This window comes from Triticum aestivum, chromosome 3B (genome assembly GCF_018294505.1).
Source record: "Triticum aestivum cultivar Chinese Spring chromosome 3B, IWGSC CS RefSeq v2.1, whole genome shotgun sequence".
NCBI classification, from domain to species: Eukaryota; Viridiplantae; Streptophyta; class Magnoliopsida; order Poales; family Poaceae; genus Triticum; species Triticum aestivum.
The window spans coordinates 35,601,800-35,614,695 of NC_057801.1; positions in this window are offsets into that span (position 1 = coordinate 35,601,800).

Consider the following 12,896-nt stretch of genomic DNA (forward strand, 5'->3'; position numbering starts at 1 on the left):
TCCACCAGAACTGGCCCAGCTGGCCAGCCCATCTGGCCGGCCCAGCCCACCTCCTCCCCCTTGTCTTCTTCCTCCTCTGCCAGGAGGACGAACAGACGCGTGGCGCGCGCCCGAGAGGCCTCGGCCACCTCCTGCTTCCCCCCTGGCCACCTCCTGCCTGGTTGCCTCCCTCCTCGACGCCCGGAGACGCCACGCCACCCCCTCGGACCCCTCTCACTCTTCCTCGAGGCCCCGCTCCTCTGCTCTTTCTCTCTCGCCCGAACCCGAACGCAGCCGTCGCCGCCGACGAGAACCACCGCGGCCACCGCCTTTCCCTCGCCTCTCCGACGCGCCCCCGAGCTCCGCCGTGACGTTCCCGTCCCTACCACGGAGCCACAAGACGCCGGACGCCCTGGAGCGCCGTCACCGACGCCATCTTCTTCCTCTGCACCGACGGCCGTCGTCGCTTGATTCGCCGGCCACAGAGCGTCCCCGGCCTCGCCCTCGCGCTCGTTGGACTCGCGGTGAGCCACTGAACCGTTCCCCTCTTCTTCCCATGCCGTTGGGCCGCTCTAGCCATTGCTTCCGCCGGACCCGAGAGCTCGCCGCCGCCGTGCCTCGTCACCACCGTGGCTGGAGCCGTTGCAGCTCGAAGCCGAGCACACCACCGCACTCAACACGTCTCCAGGAGCCCGTAGCCGCCACTAGCTTCCCCTCCCGTGCCCCCGAACGCCAACCCCGACCTCGCCCGAGCTCCGGCCGCCGCCTCGCTCGCCGCCGTTGCTGATTCCGGCCACCCCCGCACCTTCCGTTGGTCCCCCTAGATGCGCACGGGCGCGGGCTACCTCCTGGTGCCCTTGGCGCATCGATCCGATGCCCCTAGCGCAAGTCCGGCGTGCCCCGCCGTGTCCTGTGGTCGCCGCCGGCTGGTCTCCGGTGACGCCGACGTGGCGCACTTACTTAGTCGCTAATGACCATGCTAAACACCCCCACAGACACTGACAGCGGGCCCCGTAGCGGGTCAAAGCCCGAGTCAACGCGGGATTAGCCCCTGTGCCACTGACGTGTGGATCCCACACGTCAGGTTTGACCCTGGACAGCCGCGTTGACCCGCTGACGTCGTGCTGACGTCATGCTGACGCAATAAGTATTTTCTGGATTTAATATTATTCAGGAAATTTCAGAAAATAGCTAAAACTTCAATAAATCATAGAAAATTAACCGTAACTCCAAATGAAATAAATTATATATGAAAAATTATCAGAAAAATTCAAGGAATCCATCTGTACCATTTTCATGCATGTTAGAACAACTTATAGCTGCTGTTTAGCACAAATCAATTAAAGGGCATTTAAATAATCACATATGGAGTTTGAATTTGAATCTTGTATTCAAACCAACTTCATTTAACTTGTTGCTAGATGCATTAGCCCAAAACACATTCATTTTGCTATGTCATGATCATGCATCATATTGTGCATTGCATTGATTGTGTTTCCTTCTGTGTTGCCGGTATTTGTCCCCTCTCGATAGACGTGATACCGAGGATGTGATCGTTGACACTGATGAAGACTCAATGTTATCTTCAGAAGTGCCAGGCAAGCAAAACCCCCTTGTTCATTCCGATACAATCCTACTCTCTCGCTCCTGCTCTCTTTTAATGCATTAGGACAACACCGATTCATCTGTTACTTGCTGCGGTAGCTGAACCCCTTCATCCTCTGCATGACCTGTCATTGCCACAGTAAATAGATGAAACCCACTAGCATGAGTAGGAGTTGTTTGAGCCCTGTTGTGCCTACTCATTCATGTTTGTTTGTCATGCCTGCTACTGCTTAGAGTTGAGTCAGGTCTGATTCATCGGGGATGAATCAGAGGCGTGTGAACATGTCCTACTGTGTGTGAGCTAAGTGTGTGAACACGATTTGGTAAAGGTAGCGGTGAGAGGCCATGTAGGAGTACATGGTGGGTTGTCTCATTGTAGCCGTCCTCAGGAACTGAGTTCTGTGTTTGTGATCCATGATTCAGCTACTACCATACATTGGGCCCTGAAATATGACCCCGCTCGACTTCTTATTCACCCTTGTCCTCTGTCCAGGAGTTGCAAGTAGTTTCTGGTGTTTGTAGTATGCTGGAGGCCGTGGACAGCGCTGACCGTAGGGGTGGGCTGTGATGCGGTAGGCACGTGGCCGGGTAAACCGGGCGCCCGTTTGGTGTCACGGAACCCTGTTCACATCGTTTGGGGCTGTGAGCGAAACTCTGGCCGGATCTCCTCATGGATGGAACCCGAATAGGCGATAAACCTGGACTAGAGACTTGAGTGTTTAGGTAGGTCGTGGTCTACACCCACGTCGGCTTTCGCTTGAAGTCTGCCGAGCACATGTCATGTGCAGACGCTAAGTGGTGGAAACATGTATGAAGAAGTACACCCCTGCAGGGTTATCATCATCTATTCGAATAGCCGTGTCCGCGGAAAAGGACTTCTGGGTTGCTTATATCAGTTCATAGACAAGTGAAAGTGGATACTCTAAAATACGCAAGATAAGCGTGAGTGCTATGGATGGCGTTCTCGTAGGGAGACGGGAGCGATTCCATAGTGGTGTATTGATATGGGGAATATGTGGACTCGTGTGCGCCACCTCAAAAGAGTTACTTGCAGTCGTAGTTCAGGATAGCCACCGAGTCAAAGCTAGCTTGCTGCAGTTAAACCCCACCATCCCCTTTATTGATAATGAAGCATATGTAGTTAGTTCTGATGTAAGTCTTGCTGGGTACATTTGTACTCACGTTTGCCTATTTTATGTTTTTGCAGAGAGACTTCGGTCTCGCTAGTAGTTCCACGTGGACTTCGACGTTTAGCTTGATACCTCAGCTACGATCTTGTGCCCTCGGCAGGATCTGGTAGATAGTCAGGCTTCTCAGCCTTTTTCATTTATAGATGTCTGTACTCAGACATGATAGCTTCCGCTTGTGCTTTGACTTGTATGCTCTGATTGTTGGGTCATGAGACCCATGTTTGTAATATCTCGCTCCTCGGAGCCTATTGATTAAATTACTTGAGTCATAGAGTCATGTTGTGATGCCATGTTGTGTTTGCACATATCGAGCATATTGTGTGTATGTTATTGAAATGCTTGGTATGTGTGGGATCTGACTATCTAGTCGTTTATCTTCAGTAGCCTCTCTTACCGGGAAATGTCTCCTAGTGTTTCCACCGAGCCATGGTAGCTTGCTACTGCTCCGGAACACTTAGGCTGGCCGGCATGTGTCCTTCTTCGTTCCTGTGTCTGTCCCTTCGGGGAAATGTCACGCGATGAATACCAGAGTCCTGTTAGCCCGCTACAGCCCGGTTCACCGGAGTCCTGCTAGCCCAGTGCTACAGCCTGGATTCACTCGCTGATGACCGACACGTTCGATGCTGGGTCATGGATGCCTGTCCCTGTAAGTTTGTGCCACTTTGGGTTTACGACTAGCCATGTCAGCCCGGGCTCCTTATCATATGGATGCTAGCGACACTGTCATATACGTGTGCCAAAAGGCGCAAACGGTCCCGGGTAAAGGTAAGGCGACACCCGTGGGAATACCGTGCGTGAGGCCGCAAAGTGATATGAAGTGTTACATGCTAGATCTATGTGGCATCAAGTCGGGGTCCTGACAGCGTTCATCAAGAAGGGCCTGGGGAATGTGATGCTCACGAAAAGCCTCAGTGAAATCCTTCCAGGTAGGAATCTGGCCAGCTGGAAGCAAAGTCTCATAGTTCTGCCACCAAAGACTAGCAGGACCTTCCAGGTGGTATGTGGCATAAGTGACCTTGTCATCTTCAGCTACGCTCGCGGAACGCAGCTTATGAGTGATGCTACGGAGCCAGTCATCTGCATCGAGTGGCTCGATGGAATGATGAAAAGTAGGTGGGTGCAAGCGAATGAAATCATGAATGGTAGCAGCCCCTTTGAACTGATGTGCGGTGTTCTCCTCGATACGTGCCAACAAACGATTAGACTCACGCTTGTTCCTCTCCATCTCTAGCATGAACTCTGTCAACGAAGGCGGGTCGGGAGGATCCTCATCCCTACCATATCCATGGTTCTGGCTACGAGCAACGGAACTTCGCTTAGCCGATGACATCCTGAGAAACGAACCAAGGACGGAATCAGCATCAACTATGGACTATAGAATGTAGGACAAGGAGTTAGTATCACTCGAACTCCTAGGGCAATTCCGGCAGCATAACGGCAGTAAAATGCTCAGAATGAGACATCATACTAAAAATGGGGTAGTACAACAACTCAACATCACCACTCAAGGTTCTGGGATAGTACTAAACAGACTACACCGGAAATACTCAAAACTGGGTATGACCCTGATCAACCAATCCTATGGGACTACGGAGTAGTAACACGTGATCCTGATAGACGGAAGAGAAAGCCTAGTTCCTTAACCCCGTAGGAAAGATAGGATGACTCAGATCAAAAGACCATGAGGTAAAGGAGTAAAAAGAGCCTTACGTTCCTTCCCACAATCAATTCCCTTACATAACTAAAGATTTTCTAGACTCAACTTCGACCAGTTTGGCTTGGTAAACCTACAGGCAGTCAGGCTCTGATACCAACGCTGTCAGGAACCCGACTCGATGTCACATCGATCTAGCCGGTAACACATCATATCACTTTGCGGCCTCACGCACGGCATCCCCACGGGTGTCGTCTTACCTTTTCCCGGGACCGTTTGCGCCTTTTGGCTCACGTATATGATAGTGTCGCTAGCATCCATATGAAAAGGAGCCCGGGCTGACATGACTAGTCATAAACCCAAAGTGGCACAGACTTACAGGGACAGGCATCCATGACCCAGCTTCGAACGTGTCGGTCATCAGCAAGTGGGTCCGGGCTGTAGCACTGGGCTAGCAGGACTCCGGTAAACCGGGCTGTAGCGGGCTAACAGGACTCCGGTACTCAAAGCGTGACATTTCCCCGAAGGGACAGACACAGGAACGAAGAAGGACACATGCCGGCCAGCCTAAGTGTTCCAGAGCAGTAGCAAGCTACCATGGCTCAGCGGTAACACTAGGAGACATTTCCCGGTAAGAGAGGCTACTAAAGATAAACAACTAGATAGTCAGATCCCACACATAGCACTACACATTACACGTACGCATAACATGCAGGTATGTGCTGTACAACATGGCATCACAGCATAACTCAATCAATTATATAGATAAAGGCTCAGAAGAGCCATCATAGCATTTATTGCAAACAGGGGTCACAAGACCCGTCATACAGAGCATACAAGCAACAAGCGGAAGCATTACATGTCTGGGTACAGACATCTATAAATGAAAAAGGCTGGAAGCCTGACTATCTACAACATCCGATCAAGATCGTAGCTGAGGTACTAGCTACTAGTCGAAGTCCACGAGAACACTAGTAAGACCGAAGTCTCCGCTGCAAAAACATAAATAAAGCAACATGAGTACAAAGGTACTCAGCAAGACTTACATCAGACCCTATCATACATGCATTTGTATCAAGAGGGTAATGTGGGGTTTAGTTGCAGCAAGCCAGCTTTGACTCTGTGGCTATCCTATTCTACGACTACCAGAAACTTTTGAGGTGAAACAACGAACACGAGTCCACTAATCACCACACAATACACCACTATGGATTCATTCCCGTCTCCCTACGAGAAGGCCATCCATAGCACTCACACTTGTCTTGAGCATTTTATAGTATCCACTTCAAGTTGTCTATGTACCATGTAAGCATCCAAGAAGTCCATAACCGCGGACCCGGCTATTCGAATAGATCATGTTAACCCTGCAGGGGTGTACTTCTTCACACACGCTCTCGCCACTTACCGCCATGTACACGTCATGTATCTCGGCAACCTTCAAGCGGAAGCCTGGCGAGGGTGTCGGCCACGACCTGACTAACCACACAAGACTCTAGTCCAGGTTTATCGCCTATTCGGGTTCCATCCGCAAGGAGATCCGGCCGGGGTGTCGCTTACGGCCCCAAACGATGTGTACAGGGTTCCCGAGCCCACCAACCGGGTGCCACTCGGTACACCGGGCCACGTGTGCCTAGTCTGTCCCAAGCCCACCCTGCCGGGTGCCACTTGGTAGAAAAATAGCACTACCTACAAACACCAGAAACTAGTTGCGACTCCTGGACAGAGATCAAGTTGGTTAATAAGTCGAGAGGGCTTGGAGCGCCCGGAGCCCAATGTGTGGTAGTATCGAGTCATTGGACAACATACACAGAACTCAGGGCTTAAGGACGGTTCCAGTGAGACAACCCACCATGTACTCCTACATGGCCTCTCACCGCTACCTTTACCAAATCGTGTTCACACACTTCACTCTCAGCATCAGAACATATCGTGACACTCCAATTCATTCCCAATGAACCAGACCTGACACACTCTAAGCAATAGCAGGCATAGCATGGTAGGAACACATCAGTGGCTTCAATCAACTCCTACACATGCTAGTGGGTTTCAACTATTTACTGTGGCAATGACAGGTCATGCAGAGGAATGGGTTCAACTACCGCAGCACAAAGTAGCAGATGAATCGTTGTTGTCCTAATGCAATAACTGAGAGCAGGAGCGAGAGAGTAGGGTTTTATCGAAATGAACAAGGGGGGTTGCTTGCCTGGTAAATCAACAAGGGAGGCACTGCTTCACAGACAGGTACTCTGGAACGTCTCCGGAGCAGGACCTATCGAGAAGGAACGGTGCCGGCAATCAATACACAATCATATGCAACAATATGATGCATGAACATGGCATGTAGATGTGATGCTGCTGAGCTAATGCAACTAGTGTTCAATTGGTTTGAAGTCCATTTGAACCAAAGGTTCAAATGCATTTCTAAATTAGGTCTCTTATATATGCCATAATGTGTTTTCTCATATTCAGCATGTATAGGTTGGTTTGTCATGCATGAAACTAGTACAGATGGAAAGATTGCATTTTTCTGATAATTTTTCATATATAAATTATTTCAATCTGAGCTACGGTTGAATTTCTATGAATTTTTGAAGATTAAATCATTTTCTGGATTTTCTGAATTATTTTAATTCCAGAAAATGTATAATTGCGTCAGCATGACGTCATCATTGCATCAGCGGTCAACGCGGCTGTCCAGGTCAAACCTGACGTGTGGGACCCACACGTCAGTGACACTGGGGTTAACAGGGTTAATTAAAAGGTTAGGGGGGGTCGGGCCCACTGGTCAGCGTCAGGGGGGGGGGGTTAGTTAACGGTGATTAGCACTAAGCTAATCACCTGACGGGCCGGCCCCACCTGGCAGGGCTCAGGCGACGGGGGCTCGTCGCCGGCGACCTCTGGACGCGGCGGAGTCCGCGCCACAGGCCACGGGGACGGCGTCTGAGAGCACCGGGGCGTAGCCCGGGCTCTCGCGCATCTGGTAGGGTAGGTGGAAGCAGCGGGGGAGGCCGGAGCTCGCCGGAGCGAAGCTCGGGGCGGCGGCCGGAGTTCGGGCGCGAGCGGGATCGGGCTGCGGGGCACGGGGAGGCCACCTGAGGGGCTCGGCGGCACCCTCGTGGCACCAGGAGCGCGAAGGGAGGCTTGGTTTGGGCGGAGGCGGGCCGAGACGGCGACGGCGACAAGGACGGCGGCGGGAGGCTTCGGCCGTGGTGGGAAGCGGCGCTACGGCACGGGAACGGGAGGGAGAAGAGAGGGGAATGGTGGAGGAGCTCACCGCGGATCCAGCGAGCACGAGGACGAGGTCGGGGATGCCCGGAAGCTCCCGAATCGACGGCGAGTACCCACGGCGGCCGGAGGCGAGGATGGCGACGGCGATGGCTCCACGGGATGCCCCGTCTTGCTTGGCTCGACGAGGAGGTAGAGGGGGTCGCGGCGGAGCTCGGGGGCTCTACGGAGGGGCGAGGGGACGGCGGGGAGCGCGTCGGTGACGAGCTGCGGCGGCGGTAGTGCTTCGGGTGAGAGGGAGAGAGAGCAGGGGGAGAGGAGGAGGGCGAGGGAGAGTGAGAGCGGTGCGGGGCAGCTGCGTGGCGACGTTCCGGACGTCCAGGCGTCGAGGGGGAGGACAGCCAGGCAGGTGCCGTGGCGGCACGGCGGTGCGCACGCGCCGGCCACACGCCTCTGGCCTCCTGGCGGGAGGTGGAGGACGACTGGCGCTAGCCAGTCGGCTGGGCCGGCCAGCTGGGCCGCACAGGGGGGGAGGCCCAGGTAAGCCCCTCCTTCTTTATTTCTGATTTTCTAATTTTTCTGACATTTGTTTTGATTTAATAAATATATTAAATCATTTAATTTTATTATGCCAATTTTGCAGGAGCTGGATATATTATTCCAGAGCTCTTTTATAATTGGCATAATTTTTGGACCATATTTCATAAATATAGAAATATATTTCCAATGCAAATATTTATCGAATTAATCCAAATGGCCAAAATAAATGTCCATGAGCTCCTAAAAATATTGTTTTGATTTTTATCTCTATCCAATATTTTCAGAGGGCAACATGAGCATTTTCTTGGACCCTTTTGGAGAAATTTTTATTTGGGTCATTTTCAAAAATGATTCTGAGGGTTCCACCAATCCTCATTTCAAATTTAAAATGAAATTTAAATATGATGCACAAATGGCTAGCTAGCCTAGGTCATACCAGACTAGGGATGTGACAACTCGCCCCCACTTGACAGAATCTCGTCCCGAGATTCAGGGGTCGACGGAAAGAAAGCGGGGTACTCCAGTCGAAGACGATCTTCTCGCTCCCAAGTAGCCTCTCTCTCGGAATGATGAGACCACTGAACTTTGAGAAACTTGATGTTCTGACGTCGAGTGACACGCTCTGCTTGATCAAGAATGCGAACCGGGTACTCTCGGTATGTGAGGTTATCTTGGAGATCAAGCGTTTCGTGGTCCACTCCGCGGATAGGATCCGAGAAGCAACGCCTGAGTTGAGAGACGTGGAAGACATCATGAACTCGAGAAAGATGTGGGGGTAGTTCCAATTGGTAGGCAACCTCTCCTCGTTTAGCGAGAATGCGAAAAGGACCAATGTAACAAGGAGCCAACTTGCCCTTGATACCGAAACGATGGGTACCCTTTAAAGGAGTAACCCGAAGGTAAGCTTGGTCGCCAATTTCATAAGTCATATCCTTATGATGACGATCGTACTGACTTTTCTGACGAGACTGGGCTGTTTTCAAATTCTCACGAATGATGCGAACTTGCTCTTCTGCCTCCTGGATCATATCCGGTCCAAAGAATTGTCTTTCACCGGTTTCTGACCAGTTCAAAGGTGTTCGACATCTTCGTCCATAGAGAACCTCAAAAGGAGCTTTCTTGAGGCTGGATTGGTAGCTATTGTTATAAGCAAACTCGGTGAAAGGAAGACATTTCTCCCAATCCATACCGAATGAGATAACGCAAGCTCTGAGCATGTCTTCGAGAATTTGATTGACCCGCTCCACCTGACCACTCGACTGAGGCTTTTCGTGAGCATCACATTCCCCAGGCCCTTCTTGATCGCAAGAGAGAAGAGTTCTGTAGTTTCACCCAGAGTAAGATGGCTGTTGATGCTTATAGCAGAGAGTTTGAGAACCTCGCCCGTTATGCCACAGAAGAAGTGTCCACGGACGCCAAGAAGCAAGCTAGGTTCCGGAAGGGTCTCAACCCCAAGTTGCGTCGTGATCTTCACCTGCATCATTGTGATACATTCCAAGCCCTTGTGAACAAAGCCATCAATGCAGAGACAGCTCAGCTCACTTACGAGGAGTCTCGTAAGCACACCCGTGATTTGGGATCCTCCTCTGGCTCTAGCTCCCAGAAGCGCCGGATTTGGGTTCCAAACTCCGCTCTTCCTTCCGGATATGCACCGAGGCCATCCTATGTGGTGCCTCCTCCAGCTCAGCCGTATGTTCCACCCGGGCCTACTGGTAGACCGTTTGTCAGTGCGGGTCCCCGTCCAACCTCAGGGACTTGCTTCACATGCGGGAAGCCAGGACACTATGCACGTGACTGCTCTCAGACTAGTTATGCTCCACCCCAGCCTGAGAAGACTGTTGGCTGTATTAAGCCATCACGCAAGATGATCAGTGTCAAGTCAGCCCCCACTGAACGTGGACGTGTGCATCACGTCTCAGCTAAAGACGCTCATGATGATCCAGATGTCGTTCTTAGCACACTCCTTGTCAATTGTCACCTAGCATCAGTTCTATTTGATACCGGGGCATCTCACTCCTTCATTTCTGAAGGCTATGCTCGTTTGCACGACATATCATTTTGTGATATGCCAACTCCGCTTGAAATCCAAACCCCAGGGTCTAGATGGCAGACCACCAGAATCAGCCATGGTAACGAAATTCTTGTTGATAGACTTGTATTCCTTGCATCACTTGTAGCCCTCAAGTCTTCAGATATTAACATCATCTTGGGTATGGACTGGATGACAGCTCATCATGCCAGGATCGATTGTTACACAAGATCTGTTCAACTTACACACCCATCTGGCAAGATAGTCACCGTCTCCACTAGAGTTGCAAAGCGTCAGCTCTATTCTCTTAATGCCAGCCCTCTTCCAGACCTTGAAGATATTCCGGTAGTCCGTGACTTTCCGGATGTCTTTCCAGAGGAACTGCCAGGTGTTCCACCTGACAGAGATGTAGAGTTCGTCATAGACCTTATCCCAGGAACAGCTCCAATCTCCCGGAGACCTTACAAGATGGCACCCCTAGAACTAGCCGAGCTTAAGAAACAACTCGATGAGTCCTTGCAAAAGGGTTTCATCCGTCCTAGTTCTTCTCCTTGGGCTTGCCCCGTCCTCTTTGTCAAGAAGAAAGACGGTACGGACCGGATGGTCGTTGATTATCGTCCCGTTAATTTGGTCACGATAAAGAACAAGTATCCGCTTCCCAGGATCAACGATCTGTATGATCAGCTCGCTGGATCCTCAGTCTTCTCCAAGATGGATTTAAGGTTAGGCTACCATCAAATCAAGATCAGAAATGGGGACATTCCTAAGACAGCTTTTGTTACTCGTTATGGTCAGTACGAGTACACCGTCATGTCCTTTGGTCTAACCAATGCCCCAGCTACATTCTCCCGCTTGATGAACTCGATCTTCATGGAGTACTTAGATAAGTTCGTCGTGGTTTACCTCGATGATATTCTTATTTACTCGAAGAACGAGGAAGGGCATGCCGAACATCTTAGACTTGTTTTAGAAAAACTCAGAGAGCACCGCCTTTATGCCAAGTTCTCCAAGTGTGAATTTTGGTTGCCAGAAGTGACCTACCTAGGCCACGTAATCTCTGGTAAGGGCATTGCTGTCAATCCCGAGAGAGTTCAAGCCGTTCTCGATTGGACTCCACCTGAGACCGTGAAACAAGTTAGGAGTTTCCTTGGTCTAGCCAGCTATTGTCGCCGCTTTGTTGAAAACTTCTCCAAAGTAGCCAAACCCCTCACGGAACTTCTCAAGAAAGATAAAAAGTTCGAGTGGTCCCCACAGTGTGAGTACAGTTTTCAGGAACTGAAAAGACGCCTGACTTCTGCTCCCATACTTGTGCCACCGGATTTCACTAAAGACTTTATTATCTACTGCGACGCCTCACGACAGGGACTAGGTTGCATTCTTATGCAGGATCGTCATGTGATTGCCTATGCATCTCGACAGTTGCATCCACATGAGGAGAATTATCCTACACATGATCTAGAGCTTGCAGCCGTAGTCTATGCACTCAAGACCTGGCGACATTACCTACTTGGTAAACCTTGCGAGATCTACACCGATCACCAGAGTCTCAAGTATATCTTCACCCAACCGGATCTGAACCTTAGGCAAAGACGTTGGTTGGAGTTGATCACAGATTATGATCTAGGGATTACCTACACCCCAGGCAAAGCCAATGTCATGGCTGATGCTCTAAGCCGTAAATCCTATTGCAACAATCTCATGTTGCAGCAAGGCCAACCACTTCTCCATGAGGAATTTTGTAAGCTTAACCTTCACATAGCTCCTCACGGATTCCTTTCTACCCTGGTGGCGAAACCTGATCTTGAAGATCGGATTATCGCTGCTCAAAAGCAAGACACAAGAATTTCTCGGATCAAGAGAAACATTAAGAAGGGAGTTGGTGGATGTTTCTCTATGGATGATCGTGGTGTTGTTTTCTTTGAGAATCGTTTGGTGGTTCCCAAGAATCAACATCTGCGACAATTGATCCTTAAGGAGGCGCATGAATCTCCTCTCACGATTCATCCCGGTAGTACTAAGATGTATCAGGATCTACGCCAGAGGTTCTGGTGGACTAGGATGAAGAGAGAAATCGCTGAGTTCATTGCTAAATGTGACATTTGTCGTCGCGTTAAGGCAGAGCATCAAAGACCTGCTGGCACCCTTCAGCCTTTAGCTATTCCTGAATGGAAATGGGATAAAGTTGGTATGGACTTCATCACCGGCTTTCCCAGGACCAAAAGAGGGAATAATGCTATCTTCGTAGTCATTGATCGTCTCTCCAAAGTGGCTCACTTCCTTCCTGTTCGAGAGAGTATCACTGCTAGTCAGCTTGCCAACAGTGTTCATTATATCTAGCATCCTTTGATTGTCAGGTGTTCCCCAGCGTTGGTAATCATTGAGTCGGGGAGCCATTATAGATAAAGGCTCAGAAGAGCCATCATAGCATTTATTGCAAACAGGGGTCACAAGACCCGTCATACAGAGCATACAAGCAACAAGCGGAAGCATTACATGTCTGGGTACAGACATCTATAAATGAAAAAGGCTGGAAGCCTGACTATCTACAACATCCGATCAAGATCGTAGCTGAGGTACTAGCTACTAGTCGAAGTCCACGAGAACACTAGTAAGACCGAAGTCTCCGCTGCAAAAACATAAATAAAGCAACATGAGTACAAAGGTACTCAACAAG